We start from the raw sequence: 14,737 nt of genomic DNA on the forward strand, positions 1-14,737 counted from the left end.
AAATCGTGAAGGTTTGTTATATTTATCTAGCCCTTGAATATTAATTCCTTCTGATAATCTCTTTGGCTTAGTTTTTGATAGTCTCTTTAAGCATAGTTGTTGACCTTGTACACACTTGTATGTTCTCTCGCAGCAAGACAGCAATGCCCGCGGAATGCGCACAAGGTCCTGGCCCTACTGGGAAAACTGGAAGGTTATCTTCGGCAAAGACAGGGCAAATGGTGGCCATGCCGAATGGGTTGCTGATGCGGCTGCGAATAGTTCGCCAGATGCGCCTGTTACGGAGATAGGTGAGAGTAGTGATTATCATCCCAGCTTCGAAGATTTTCTGGGTTATGATGAGCAGATGCAGGCTACGTTTGCGAATCCAAGGGTTGATGACAGTAGCACGCTTAGTGGGTGATAAGGCTCGTTTCATGCATTGTTTTTTGGGTGATATTACATGCTTTTTTGGGGAGATAATGCGTAAATTTGAGATTAAGTGTGCAGATATTTGCTGGGTCAAGTAGATGCTGCAAATTGACCGAGCATATGCAAAATGAGCAGAAAAGGAGTAAAAAGTGTCAAACATCCGCTAGGTCAAGGAGAATTATCAGGAGAGCAGGTGTGTGAAAAATCTGCCGGACCTAGGAACGCACACAAATTACCCGGGGCGGGGAAAATGGAGCGGAGCAGAGCAGATTTAAAAGATCCTATTTTAAGGGTACAAACGTCAAATCATGAAGAGCATACCCTAGGGATTCGAGCTTGAAGCCTCCCTATATAAAGGGACCAACATGAATGAAGAAAAGGAGCGCTTAACGCTATGGTAGTTGAGGTAGGGAGCTCTCGGTAGCGCTTAACGCTACCGTTCTCGTAGTTTAGGTAGGAAACTCTCAAAGGCGCTTAACGCCACTGCTCTCTTAGCTTAGTTTAGTTTGGTTGCTGATTTCATAGCTTAGTCCAATGGTTTCGACGATGGAATTGACGACTCCGACGTTGGATCCTTGCTTTCTTTACCGTTTTTGAGATGATGTAGTTGGATCTCGAGTTTCATCGGAGGAATTGACGACTCCACCTTTGGATCTCGACCTATTTCTGGTTTTATGAAGCTTTGGTGTTTATTTTATTGTTGATGATGCTCTTTACTTATGTTTCTTGGATGCTTTTCGCAATTGGTGGCTTAGATGTTTAGATCCATGATGTTTACATGATTTCCAGTAGTTTAGAGGTTGAGATCTAGTTATTCACGTGCTCAATTTCTGAGATTTGTTAGTTTAGGTGATGCATGCAAGGTTGATCTGTGTTTATTCCGCTTTCTGCTAGACCCAGTAGCTTAGATCTGTTAGTTTAAGCTTTAATTCCATGTTTAATTTTAGATCTGAGATTGCTCTGTTTTCATGGTGTTCAATGCTCTGTTTTCACTCTGTTTTTAGCTTAGTTACATGAAGAAGATGAAGTTTGTTGGTAGTTAGAATCAGATCTACTTTAGTTTGTTAGTTGCAGCTTTCTTGTCAGTAGCTATTAAGGGAAATCTGTTCTGCTGCTTTTCTTACGATCTGTTGTCTGGCTGTTTTAGGAAACTTATTTGCTTGACCCAGGAAACTTATTTGCTTGACCCAGGAAATTTGGTGAATGAACTAGAGTTAATTTTCTGTTTCAAATCATGATTGCAATTACATTTGAAGCACATTCAGTTCTCTGGATCTAGTAGATAGAATAGATTAGGTTTAATTTCCCAGGTCTAGGAGTTAAAACTCAACCCTCTCGTTGCGTGGCAGCAGCCGATCACTTTTCTGAATGTGTCGTAGAAACAATCTCGAGTAGGTCCCTAGTCTCAGTGGTTCGACCCCGCTCTTGCCGCTTATACTTCGTAATATTTGTTGCATTAGTGGAAAAATTATAAATCTTGTTGAAAGGAGGAACACGTGCACACGACATACGTGCAAAAATCCTCTCTTCAAATAGCGCCGTTGCCGGGGATGGATGGCGTGCTTAGTGTTAGTGTTCAGAGTCTGTGGTGTAAATAGTTTTGATTTGTTTTCCTTCTCTTTTGTTTACAGTTTATGAGCAGATGCTCAAGATCTACCTACTGTAGCGACTCATCTGGGTGGAAACACGGCCAGTTTGATTGGCGGGTTAAGGATACAGTCTCTACTGTGACCACCAGATCAGGGTTCACCACGGGAGATCCGTTTCCGAGTGAATTTACTAGCAACGAATCTTGGACGTCATCAGGACGCGAAGATCCAGAATCACCACCCGAATCAGAAACAGAGTCAGAGACGGGGGAAGCAGAGGAAGTAGTCATGGCGCAGGTGGTAGACCCAGATCCAGAAATCGGCTCTCTCACTGCCCATTTAGATGGAGAACCAGCTCAAGCTATAGTGATGAATCCACGCCAGAGAACTATCGAGATCAAGACAAACGTACTCGGCATCTTGCCGACGTTCTCTGGGCGTAGAAATGAGTGTCCGTATGAGTTCTTAAATGAATTCAGTAAGTTATGTGGAATTCAGAAGAGGCCGAATGATGCAACAGAGGAGGATTATCACCTACGAGCGATTCCGTTTACCTTGAAGGGGGAAGCTAATACGTGGCTATTGAGGTTGCCTCCGGATTCTATCAGCACGTGGAGGGACTTCAAGTTAGAATTCTTAGATTATTTCTTCCCATCCAACAAGACGAATGCACTTAAGAAAGAAATACTAGAGTGTAAGCAAGATTACGATGAATCGTTGAGTCAGTATTGGTCGAGATTTAAGGGGTTGTTGGATGCATGCCCGAATCACCGAATGATAGAGGCAGAGACCTACTCTCTGTTTTACGAAGGAGCAACTCCCAAGTCAAAGGACTTAATGAACTCCTCGAGTGGGGGAAATTTCACAAGAAAAAGGGGAAGTGAGGCAAGAGAGATCCTAGGGAAGTTGATTGACGCTAAGAAGACGTACGATAACCCTAGGAATGCAGTGAAAAGAGGATCGGTGCATGCTGTGAGAGAACAAGAAGATGACAAAGTCGAAGCAAGGATTGATAGGCTCGAGAAGGCTCTTTTGAACGCGATTAAAAAGACGATTCCACTAGCTTCACAAGGGAATGAGAAATCTCCTGGTCCAGGAGATAATCAAATGCAACAATATTACGGGACCCAGGAAGGAGATTATCTGGCCCAGGTCAATGCAATGGGAAGTTGGAATCCCGATGGGAGCTGGAATCCAGGGAGACAGAGAGATGCGCCTTGGAGAAACCATCTAAATTTCAGATGGACTGACAATGAACAGAATCAGCCGGCACCACAACAAAGTCAGCAGTTTGCACCTCAGCCCGAAAGACAAGGTAACTGGTCAGGAAGGAATCAAGAGGGGCAGGGCAACTGGATTAATCGGAACCAAGGAGACCACTCGAGCTGAGGAAACAGGAATCAGAGCAATCAAGGGAACTCTTATGTACCCCCACACCACAGGAATTTTCAGAACAATTACCAGGGCCAAGGAAATCAATACAATAACTCTTCAGGCGGTCAAGGAAACGCTCGTCAGAATCAAGCAAGTGGACCAACTCTGAGTATAGGGCCAGGGCCCAGTCAACCCCCGAAACCACCGAAGAGTATCGATGATATGGTGCACGACCTCGTCAGTTCTCAGCAACATATGCAAAACAACCTGCAATTGAACAATGACGTAGTGCACAAGCTTCAAGATGCTCAACAGGAACAGAAGGCAGCGATGGATATGCTGGCAAAGCAACTGTCACAAATAGCTACTTCCTTGAGTGATATGCAGGGAAACGAGGGCAAAATTCCTGCCTCAGTAAGGCCACCTGATAGAGCTAATATAAGTCAGATTACCTTGAGATCCGGGAAAGGGTATGATGGGCCAGTGGTAAGAACAAAGGAGGTGACAGATCCCAAAGAAGACAGGGAAGAAGAGGATACAATTCCTAGGCCAAGACACTTGGTGGGGAGTATTCCCTTGGTCAAGGATGACCTTAAGACAGGAGATTTAGAGAAACCTTTGCCTAGATCAACTGAATCATTCTTCCTCGATCCAGAGCCGGAGTTGGAAGATGAGGCAGTGGGAAAAGAAACCGGAGAATTATCAGCTGAAAGTTCTACCGGAGCAGGAAAGCGACCGAAACCCTTTCCAAGCCGAGGGGAAGCCAAGAAGCAAAAGGAAGAGCCGGTGGACTTCATGGACATTTTTGGGAAGTTGGAGATCAATCTGCCATTCTTACAGGCCCTGAAGATGCCAGTCTTTAGCAAGTTCATCAAGGAATTTATAGCTGGGAAGGCTAGACCCAGTGGAAAAATTCTGATAGGCGAGAACGTCTCTGCAGTGATTCAGAAGAGGAGGTTGCCTTCAAAATGCAATGACCCAGGTATGTTCACCTTACCCATCTCTATTGGTGACGTGAAAATCGAGCATGCTATGTGTGATTTGGGTGCGTCGATAAATGTGTTACCACTTTCCATATACAAGAAATTAGTGGGGGTAGGCATGGTAGACACGAAGGTAGTGATTCAACTGACGGACCGTTTAGGCAGACGAAGGAAGGGGGAAGATTTGAAGACTGTAATCGATCAGATTGAACTTAAACTTGTGGGGATAGTAGCTTAAAATTCGAAACTAGTTCATGCTTGTTTGTTTTGTTGTGTTTCTGTTCTCTGTGTTGTTTTCTTTTCCAATTCCGTAGTTGCTTAGGTCTAGGAGTTTGTTTTCATTTTTAGGATTTTACTTGGTAACCATGCATTGAAATTTGCCTTATTCCTATTTTCTTGTCTTTCATACTTGAGGACAAGCATGGTTTAAGTGTGAGCAGTTTGATAAGGCTAATTTCATGCGTCGGTCTAGGGGTTTTATTTAGTGAAATTACTGGGTCTAACGCACGATTTAAGCCAGGTGTGTGAAGGTTTTCGCTAGATCCAGGAAAAGAAAAGGACGCTTGCATGGTCCTAGGAAACTAGCGAAAAAGTGGACATTATGAAGGAAATTGCTTGACGGAGGAAGCCTCGGAGTTTAAGGGTAGAATAGGGATTTCTACGAAGACTCTAGAAGGCTATGTCCGCATCTATAAAAGGAAGAAGCATGCAAGCTGGAGGGATCTTCTCGGTGGAGACCTTGCTAACAGCCTGTAGCTTAGTCCATTCTCTTCACACTCTTGGGTTCTTTCGGTGGGAAATTCAGGGCACACTAGGGGGTTCACCTCTAGCTTCGTACATTTTCGATCTGGTTGTAACACCGTCCTTCTTTAGGGCAAAGAAACAATTTACTTTCCGCTTTCGTTTCTGCTGAATTCGCCGAGCTTCGCTGTTCGAAGCTCGGTCCTCTTTTGTTTCTGGATATTTCTTACTTTTATGCAAGTTTAGTTTTCGTTTACGTCGATCGTGATGGTTACTGTTGTTTGATTGTGTTTACTGAATTCTGGAGTTGGATTGTCGGAGTTGGTTGATTTCTGAATTATTGCAGGTTAATGGTTGAATCTGGGAGAATGGAGCTGGTTTGTGAATGAATCGGGGTTTTGTCTGGTTATTGTTGTGGAGTTGTTCGTGATTGTTGAAATTTGGCGGTGATCGGAGCAGATCTGTTAGAATCGGAGTTATGGAGTTGATTTCTGTTGATTGTTGAGTTTGGATTGCTTGGATCCGGAGTGGATTAAGCGCCGACGTGATGCTGAGCAAGGGTGTTTAATTTTATGCCGCACTTACGTGTTTTCATTTAATTTCGCCTAGTTTACGTAGATCTGGTGTATTTCCGATTCGTAGCAAGTTTCCGGCGTCTAAATTTCTATATTCTGTTCGAATCCAGGGGTATGCTCTGTTTTCTGCATTTACGCGTCTGAGTGGGTTAGGAAATTGCATTGGTTGGTTGTCTGCAGCTTTTACCGTACTTGCTATTTCTGGAAACATGGTCCCCACTATTAGTTGCTTTCTGTTTAGCTAGGTTAGGTAATTGTTTACTTAGTCTAGGGAGTAATTGTGTCTTTCGGATTTGATGTCTAATTCTAGTAAGTTTTCTGTGTACTAGGTCTAGCGTTTACATTCCTTGCCTAGATCTAGTGATAGTTAAAATCTCAACCCCTTTGCGTGGCAGCAGCCGTTTGTTTCCATAGTCTCTTAGCACTACTTGCGAATCCATCTCTGTGGGATCGACCCCACTTCCCTATACTAATTCATAGTATTCGGGTTGAGGGATTTATTTTTGAAGGGGAGTCGAGTGTGTCCAATGACAAAAACACTGTAGTTCTCTTGAGTTCCTGGACCCAGTGATCCAGTGGATTTAAGGAGCGTTGTGTCTGGACCGAGCTTTGCATTAATTTTCATATGTGCACACTTGCTTACTCCTGAGTCTAGTCATTCGACATTAGAGTCGAGCGAGAGGACAAGACCACTTCAAATGGCGCCGTTGCCGGGGACTATGGCGTTATCTACTTGATTTTGTTTCTATGACACTGTAAATAGCTTTCGGCTTTCTTTAATTTTCTGTTTTTGATCGTTTTCTTTTGTCTAGGCATGACTTCTTATCCAAGGTGGTCTCCAAGGTTGAAAAAAAATCAAGGGCTGAAGTGGAGAAGGAAAGCTCTCCTAATACATGTGGCTGAAAGAATGGCAGTGGGGGCAGGGAGTTTTCTTGTTGTTTCAATTTTATGATTATTGGTTGCATATATAATCCTTGGATAATTTAGAAGCTCATTTTGTAAATACTTTTAGTTGAGTTTTAATTTTTGTGAATAGTTTTCTAAAAAAAATTTCAAAAACATTTTAAAAAATCAGAAAATTACAAAAGGATTTTATGTTTTAAAGAAAAAAAAAATTAAAAAATAAAAATAAAAAAATTTAAAAAATAGTTTTTAGGGATAATTCGGAGTTGTGCATAGTGGAAGAAATTCCACTATGCATGCACCTTATTATTGCCTAGGTCAGTTTGCTAAGTACTCTTTGGGAATCTGCTGGGTCAGGTAGATAGGAAGAAATTTGAAAATTTTTGGACTGAACCAGTATACTCCCAAGAATACTTGAGCAAAAGTTGTACATAGTGTGAATATGTTTTTTCTGAAATTCCTTATTAAAATCCAAACAAAGAAAAAATTTAATCCCAAAAATATTTTCGAAATTCTAAGTAAATCTGGGAAAGAAGTTTATAAATGAAAAAAATTTGGATCTTACATCCACTTGACCAGTTTGCTTAAGAATTTCAAGTTTTAGTTTCGTAGGTCAGAAAGAGAGTACAAGGGACCTCCAAGGAATTCCAAGGATGAAACTCCCAATTCAGAAAATAAGGAAGACGACTGCCTGACCCAGCAGAATGGCAAGTCAGAAACAGGGAAAACAGTTGATTCTGCTCAACAGGGGGTGGCCAAACCTGCTCTACAAACTCCAGAACTATCAATGTTGATGTACCAGCAAGAGAGGACTAACCCCCATGACCAGCAAGAGGACCAAGAAGGCAAGCACCCCAGCACCCCCAGGAAGGCTGACTCTCAAAGGAGCCAGGGTCTGAATTGATCCACCACCCCCAGTAACCAAGTAATTTTTTTTTTTTTTAGTTTTTAGTTTTCTTTAGTGAGCATACTAAGTTGTTGTTTTTGTGCCTTCTCCCACTTAGGCCTTGGCTTGGCCTAAGTGTGAGAAGTTTGTATGCCTAGTATGTTGTGTTTCTTGTGTTTTTCTTGCGTATCTTCTTACACTTAGCCCATTGCTTGGCCTAAGTGTGAGAAGATTGTTTTGCTTTTGTTCGTTGTGTTTTTGTCTTCTTACACTTAGCTCAATTCTTGGTCTAAGTGTGAGAAGTGTGTGTCTTGTTGTTTTTCTATTTTTTTTTGTTTTGTTTTGTCGCCACTAATTGGCTTGCTTTCCACTTCATAAGGATTGCTTGGGGACAAGCATAAATGAAGTGGGAGGGGGGAAGCAGTTAGTGCAGTTAGTGTCTTGTACATATTCTGTTAGGTCTAGGAGTTTGCAGATGTTTTTTTTAGGTTATGTGTTTGCTTAACTGGTATAATAGATAGCAAAAGCCCCTTAGGGAGAGTAATTGAAGAGAAAATACATGCTAATTTGTTAATCCTTTTCTCTTAATAAATCAAAGTCAGTTGGATGAAGTAAGAATGATAGAAAATGCCTAAATTTTAAGCTTACTGTGAAGCCCCTCTATAAGAGTGAGTTATAAGCCTAAACACTTTGAGCTAACAAAAAAAGGGGGACCGCCACTGAATGCTTAGGGATAAGAGTCTGACGGAGAAAAAAAAAGGTTTCTGGAGGTATAAGGTGGACGAAGTCCAGGAAAAGGAGGTATAAGCTGGACGAAGTCCAGGAAATGGAGGTATAAGCTGGACGAAGTCCAGGGGAGAAATAAACTAAAAATTCGGAGGTATAAGCTGGACGAAGTCCAGGGGGAAATATATATATATATATAAAAGGGGGAATAGAAGAAGAAAAAAAAGAAATCTAAGGGCAGGAAGCAATAGTAACCTGACCTAGGATTTAAAAGGAAAAAGGGGACTGTAGAAAGGAGAAACTCTCATAACCCGAAGCATCAGTGGTGTCATTGACTTAAGAGTGAATCGATCTTAACATCCCTGGTGAGGAATGAGTGATCAAGTGAATCCAACAGAAGGTAAAATTTAAGGCTATCTTGACGAACTGACAGCTTGACTAGATAGAAGAAGGGAGGGGGAAGAATCAGAGGCTGTAAATGCTTGGATTGACCTTAAACTTGTGGGGATGGCTGCTAGGAAAAATACCAGCTTATGCGTTTATGTGTTTTTGTGTTTTTTTGTTTTTCTTTGTCATGTTGTTTTTCGTATGAGTGTTCGTGTCTGTTTTCTGTGTCCAAGTTTTCCTAGGTCTAGGAGTCTTAGTTTGGTTTTCTTTTCTTAGGGTCGGTTAAAAGGGGAACATGCATTGAAACTTGCCTTATTTCTTTTTCTTGTCTTTCATGCTTGAGGACAAGCATGGTTTAAGTGTGAGCAGTTTGATAAGGCTCGTTTCATGCATTGTTTTTTGGGTGATATTACATGCTTTTTTAGGGAGATAATGCGCAAATTTGAGATTAAGTGTGCAGATATTTGCTGGGTCAAGTAGATGCTGCTAATTGACCGAGAATATGCAAAATGAGCAGAAAAGAAGTAAAAAGTGTCAAACATCCGCTAGGTCAAGGAGAATTATCAGGAGAGCAGGTGTGTGAAAAATCTGCCGGACCCAGGAACGCACACAAATTACCCGGGGCGGGGAAAATGGAGCAGAGCAGATTTAAAAGATCCTATTTTAAGGGTACAAACGTCAAATCATGAAGAGCATACCCTAGGGATTCGAGCTTGAAGCCTCCCTATATAAAGGGACCAACATGAATGAAGAAAAGGAGCGCTTAACGCTATGGTAGTTTAGGTAGGGAGCTCTCGGTAGCGCTTAACGCTACCGTTCTCGTAGTTTAGGTAGGAAACTCTCAAAGGCGCTTAACGCCACTGCTCTCTTAGCTTAGTTTAGTTTGGTTGCTGATTTCATAGCTTAGTCCAATGGTTTCGACGATGGAATTGACGACTCCGACGTTGGATCCTTGCTTTCTTTACCGTTTTTGAGATGATGTAGTTGGATCTCGAGTTTCATCGGAGGAATTGACGACTCCACCTTTGGATCTCGACCTATTTCTGGTTTTATGAAGCTTTGGTGTTTATTTTATTGTTGATGATGCTCTTTACTTATGTTTCTTGGATGCTTTTCGCAATTGGTGGCTTAGATGTTTAGATCCATGATGTTTACATGATTTCCAGTAGTTTAGAGGTTGAGATCTAGTTATTCACGTGCTCAATTTCTGAGATTTGTTAGTTTAGGTGATGCATGCAAGGTTGATCTGTGTTTATTCCGCTTTCTGCTAGACCCAGTAGCTTAGATCTGTTAGTTTAAGCTTTAATTCCATGTTTAATTTTAGATCTGAGATTGCTCTGTTTTCATGGTGTTCAATGCTCTGTTTTCACTCTGTTTTTAGCTTAGTTACATGAAGAAGATGAAGTTTGTTGGTAGTTAGAATCAGATCTACTTTAGTTTGTTAGTTGCAGCTTTCTTGTCAGTAGCTATTAAGGGAAATCTGTTCTGCTGCTTTTCTTACGATCTGTTGTCTGGCTGTTTTAGGAAACTTATTTGCTTGACCCAGGAAACTTATTTGCTTGACCCAGGAAATTTGGTGAATGAACTAGAGTTAATTTTCTGTTTCAAATCATGATTGCAATTACATTTGAAGCACATTCAGTTCTCTGGATCTAGTAGATAGAATAGATTAGGTTTAATTTCCCAGGTCTAGGAGTTAAAACTCAACCCTCTCGTTGCGTGGCAGCAGCCGATCACTTTTCTGAATGTGTCGTAGAAACAATCTCGAGTAGGTCCCTAGTCTCAGTGGTTCGACCCCGCTCTTGCCGCTTATACTTCGTAATATTTGTTGCATTAGTGGGAAAATTATAAATCTTGTTGAAAGGAGGAACACGTGCACACGACACACGTGCAAAAATCCTCTCTTCAGTGGGGCGAACGCTACTGCGAATGCTCAGGTTCCTCCTAAAAACAAGCGCAAACGCAAAGTCCTGGAGGATGATAGCGGCATAGTTGAATTACTGAGAACGTTGCACTCCGAGACCAGCGCTCGTTTGGAGACCTTGGCATTACGCATAGGGTACGAGATGGATTTGGGTAAAGCGAGGGCGGAAATCTTTGGTCATTTGGGAAACATACCAGAGCTGACCGAGAATGAGAGGTACAATCTGTGTGACATTATTGGTAAGGAGAACTCCCGGCTAGAGATCTTCAGAGGACTCCCTGATGCTTCGAAGGTCGGATATGCGAAGCGTGTCTTGGAGAAAGAAGGTCGCACCTAGCTGGCTGTGCACATCGGCTATTTTTTGTCTTATGAAAAATATGCTCTTTTGGATAATTTCATCGCTTCTTAGCCGATGGTGTAGTATGGTAATCGTTTTGTAGTTGGGAATGTAATTATGGGCGACGTTAAGAGCTCTAAAAACTAATCGTTCGTGATGACTTATGCATATCTAGTTTGATTAACTTGCATTTTCGTATTTGGTCCCTATTTAACTGATGTGAACGATATGTTGGCCATCTCACTTTCCCCATTAAAGAACTCCAGATTGAAGGTGGGTAATACACTGACTCATGAATTGAAAATAATAAAAGTACACTAACAAAAAGTTGATACACTCGTCGACTTGTATATAAATTCAAAACAATTAATTGTTCTAATATAATAGAATTATATTGTTTAAAAAATGTGTCCAAAATATTTAAAATAACAATTCAAGTGTTCAACTATTTAAAAAAGCCCAAAACAATAAAACTTCATCACAATCAAATCTTGTTCATAGCATTCAAATTAATAAAACTTCAACATTCAAATCTAAAACAATTTATGAAGTCATGATCAACAACATTATCTTCATTTCTTGCAACCTCGTTGTCTTCATTTCTCAAAATTCCACAAAATATCGTTGATAAAATGATACTTTTGTCTAATAATGATAGTTTTAGATTTTTTGGATGATAAATGATACTTTTGCATCATAGAATGATAGTTTGAGGGGATAAAATGATAGTTTCAAATGATAAAATGATACTTTTGTTTTAAAATGATAGTTTAGATTTTTTTGGATGATAAAATGATACTTTTGCATCATAAAATGATAGTTTGAGGGGATAAAATGATAGTTTCAAATGATAGAATGATACTTTTGTTTTAAAATGATAGTTTAGATTTTTTGGATGAAAAAATGATACTTTTGCATCATAAAATGATAGTTTGAGGTGATAAAATGATAGTTTCAAATGATAAAATGATAGTTTTGTTTTAAAATGATAGTTTAGATTTTTTGGATGATAAAACGATACTTTTGCATTATAAAATGATAGTTTGAGGGGATAAAATGATAGTTTCAAATGGTAAAATGATACTTTTGTTTAATAATGATAGTTTTAGATTTTTTGGATGGGTTGGTTAACGTCCAATCCAACCCCCTCAACCCTCTCCAATGCTAGCTATATAGATTATCGAATAGTAGTAATTATTTTATTGATGAAATTTTGAATAAGTTTACAATATTTGCAAAATTAATTTAACATTCGGCAGTATTATGAAGATCATATATCTAATTCAATTCAAAATTAAGGCCATAAGCTATTTTTCATTAATTAGTTTGTGTAGTTGTTGACCTAATAACCACTAATACGGCGTATTTAGACGTTTAACACATCACTATATTACTGTATTCCGTATTAGATTATCATTTTATAAGGTAAAAGTATCATTTTATTGAACAAAAATGTCATTTTATACACCAAAAATACATGTCATTCTACCCGGCAAAAGTATCATTCTATAGGCTGAAAGTATCATTCTATCGGGAAAAGGTATCATTTTATCAGTTTTATGTCATTTTGTCACGTTAAAGTATCATTTTATCAGCTTATATGCAATTTCTCCAGCTAAACTATTCATTTTTATAAGCTAACTGTCATTTTATCCGCTTAGATTATCATTTTATAAGGTAAAAGTATCATTTTATTAAACAAAAATATCATTTTATACACCAAAAATACCTATCATTCTATCGGCTGAAAGTATCATTCTATCGGCTGAAAGTATCATTCTATAGGCTGAAAGTATCATTCTATCGGGAAAAGGTATCATTTTATCAGTTTTATGTCATTTTGTCACGTTAAAGTATCATTTTTCAGCTTATATGCAATTTTCTCCAGCTAAACTATCATTTTTATAAGCTAACTGTCATTTTATCCGCTTAGATTATCATTTTATAAGGTAAAAGTATCATTTTATTAAACAAAAATATCATTTTATACACCAAAAATACCTATCATTCTATCGGCTGAAAGTATCATTCTATCAGCTAAAAGTATCATTCTATAGGCTGAAAGTATCATTCTATCGGGAAAAGATATCATTTTATCAGTTTTATGTCATTTTGTCACGTTAAAGTATCATTTTTCAGCTTATATGCAATTTCTCCAGCTAAACTATCATTTTTATAAGCTAACTGTCATTTTATCCGCTTAGATTATCATTTTATAAGGTAAAAGTATCATTTTATTAAACAAAAATATCATTTTATACACCAAAAATACCTATCATTCTATCGGCTGAAAGTATCATTCTATCGGCTGAAAGTATCATTCTATCGGGCAAAAGTATCATTTTATCAGTTTTATGTCATTTTGTCATGTTAAAGTATCATTTTATCAGCTTATATGCAATTTCTCCAGCTAAACTAACATTTTTATATGCTAACTGTCATTTTATCCGCTTAGATTATCATTTTATAAGGTAAAAGTATCATTTTATTAAACAAAAATATCATTTTATACACCAAAAATACCTATCATTCAATCGCTGAAAGTATCATTCTATCGGCTGAAAGTATCATTCTATAGGCTGAAAGTATCATTCTATCGGGCAAAAGTATCATTTTATCAGTTTTATGTCATTTTGTCACGTTAAAGTATCATTTATCAGCTTATATGCAATTTCTCCAGCTCAACTATCATTTTTATAAGCTAACTGTCATTTTATCCGCTTAGATTATCATTTTATAAGGTAAAAGTATCATTTTATTAAACAAAAATATCATTTTATACACCAAAAATACCTATCATTCTATCGGCTGAAAGTATCATTCTATCGGCTGAAAGTATCATTCTATAGGCTGAAAGTATCATTCTATCGGGAAAAGGTATCATTTTATCAGTTTTATGTCATTTTGTCACGTTAAAGTATCATTTTTCAGCTTATATGCAATTTCTCCAGCTAAACTATCATTTTTATAAGCTAACTGTCATTTTATTCGCTTAGATTATCATTTTATAAGGTAAAAGTATCATTTTATTAAACAAAAATGTCATTTTATACACCAAAAATACCTATCGTTCTATAGGCTGAAAGTATCATTCTACCGTCTGAAAGTATCATTCTATAGGCTGAAAGTATCATTTTATCAGTTTTATGTCATTTTATACACCAAAAATACCTATCATTCTTTGGTGAAAGGACTAAAAGAGAAATTATTTATTTAGAAATTGAATTTGATAATTTAAATTTGGTGTTGTATTCAAAATTAAATTTTATCTATTGTAGATCATGTAGGCGGCTAATATATTTGTCTAGATAAATAACAGTAGTTCAACGCAACATTAGCAAAAATAATTAGATATAAACAATCCAAATATGCTTGCTTTGAAACAAAGACTAATCCAAAAATACTAGCTCAAAAAGACATGAGTTGTTACTAATAAGTTCAGGGAAGTCAGCTATATAAAATACGGCTAATAAGTTCATGGAGTGAAGGTTGATTAAAGTTCAAACTTGAAAATAAGCTCAAATGCAAACTAGAATAGTTTCCCTAACACAATCCCCAACAATAACAACACCAAACCTATGACAACCAACACAAAGTTCATTCTAATTTCAGCTTGGCATCGGCCACAAGCTCCACATACATGACCGCTGTCAGATCTCCTTTTATTCTTATCTTCCTCCTTGTTGCGTACTGTTTTTGCAGGGCGCCAAGTTTGGTTCAAGACATAGGCTGGTAGCTTGCCGTCTCCAATCCTACTATGATAATCGTCACACCACAAGAAAGACCCCGAGTGGTTTGCATTAGTCGGACACTTGTAAAACCATCTACCGCAGTGTTGGCTTCTTTCCCGGCACACAACAACTTCATCTTCCCAACACCGCAAACACACTCGGGTATCATG

Source organism: Salvia splendens, chromosome 14 (genome assembly GCF_004379255.2).
Source record: "Salvia splendens isolate huo1 chromosome 14, SspV2, whole genome shotgun sequence".
NCBI lineage: Eukaryota > Viridiplantae > Streptophyta > Magnoliopsida > Lamiales > Lamiaceae > Salvia > Salvia splendens.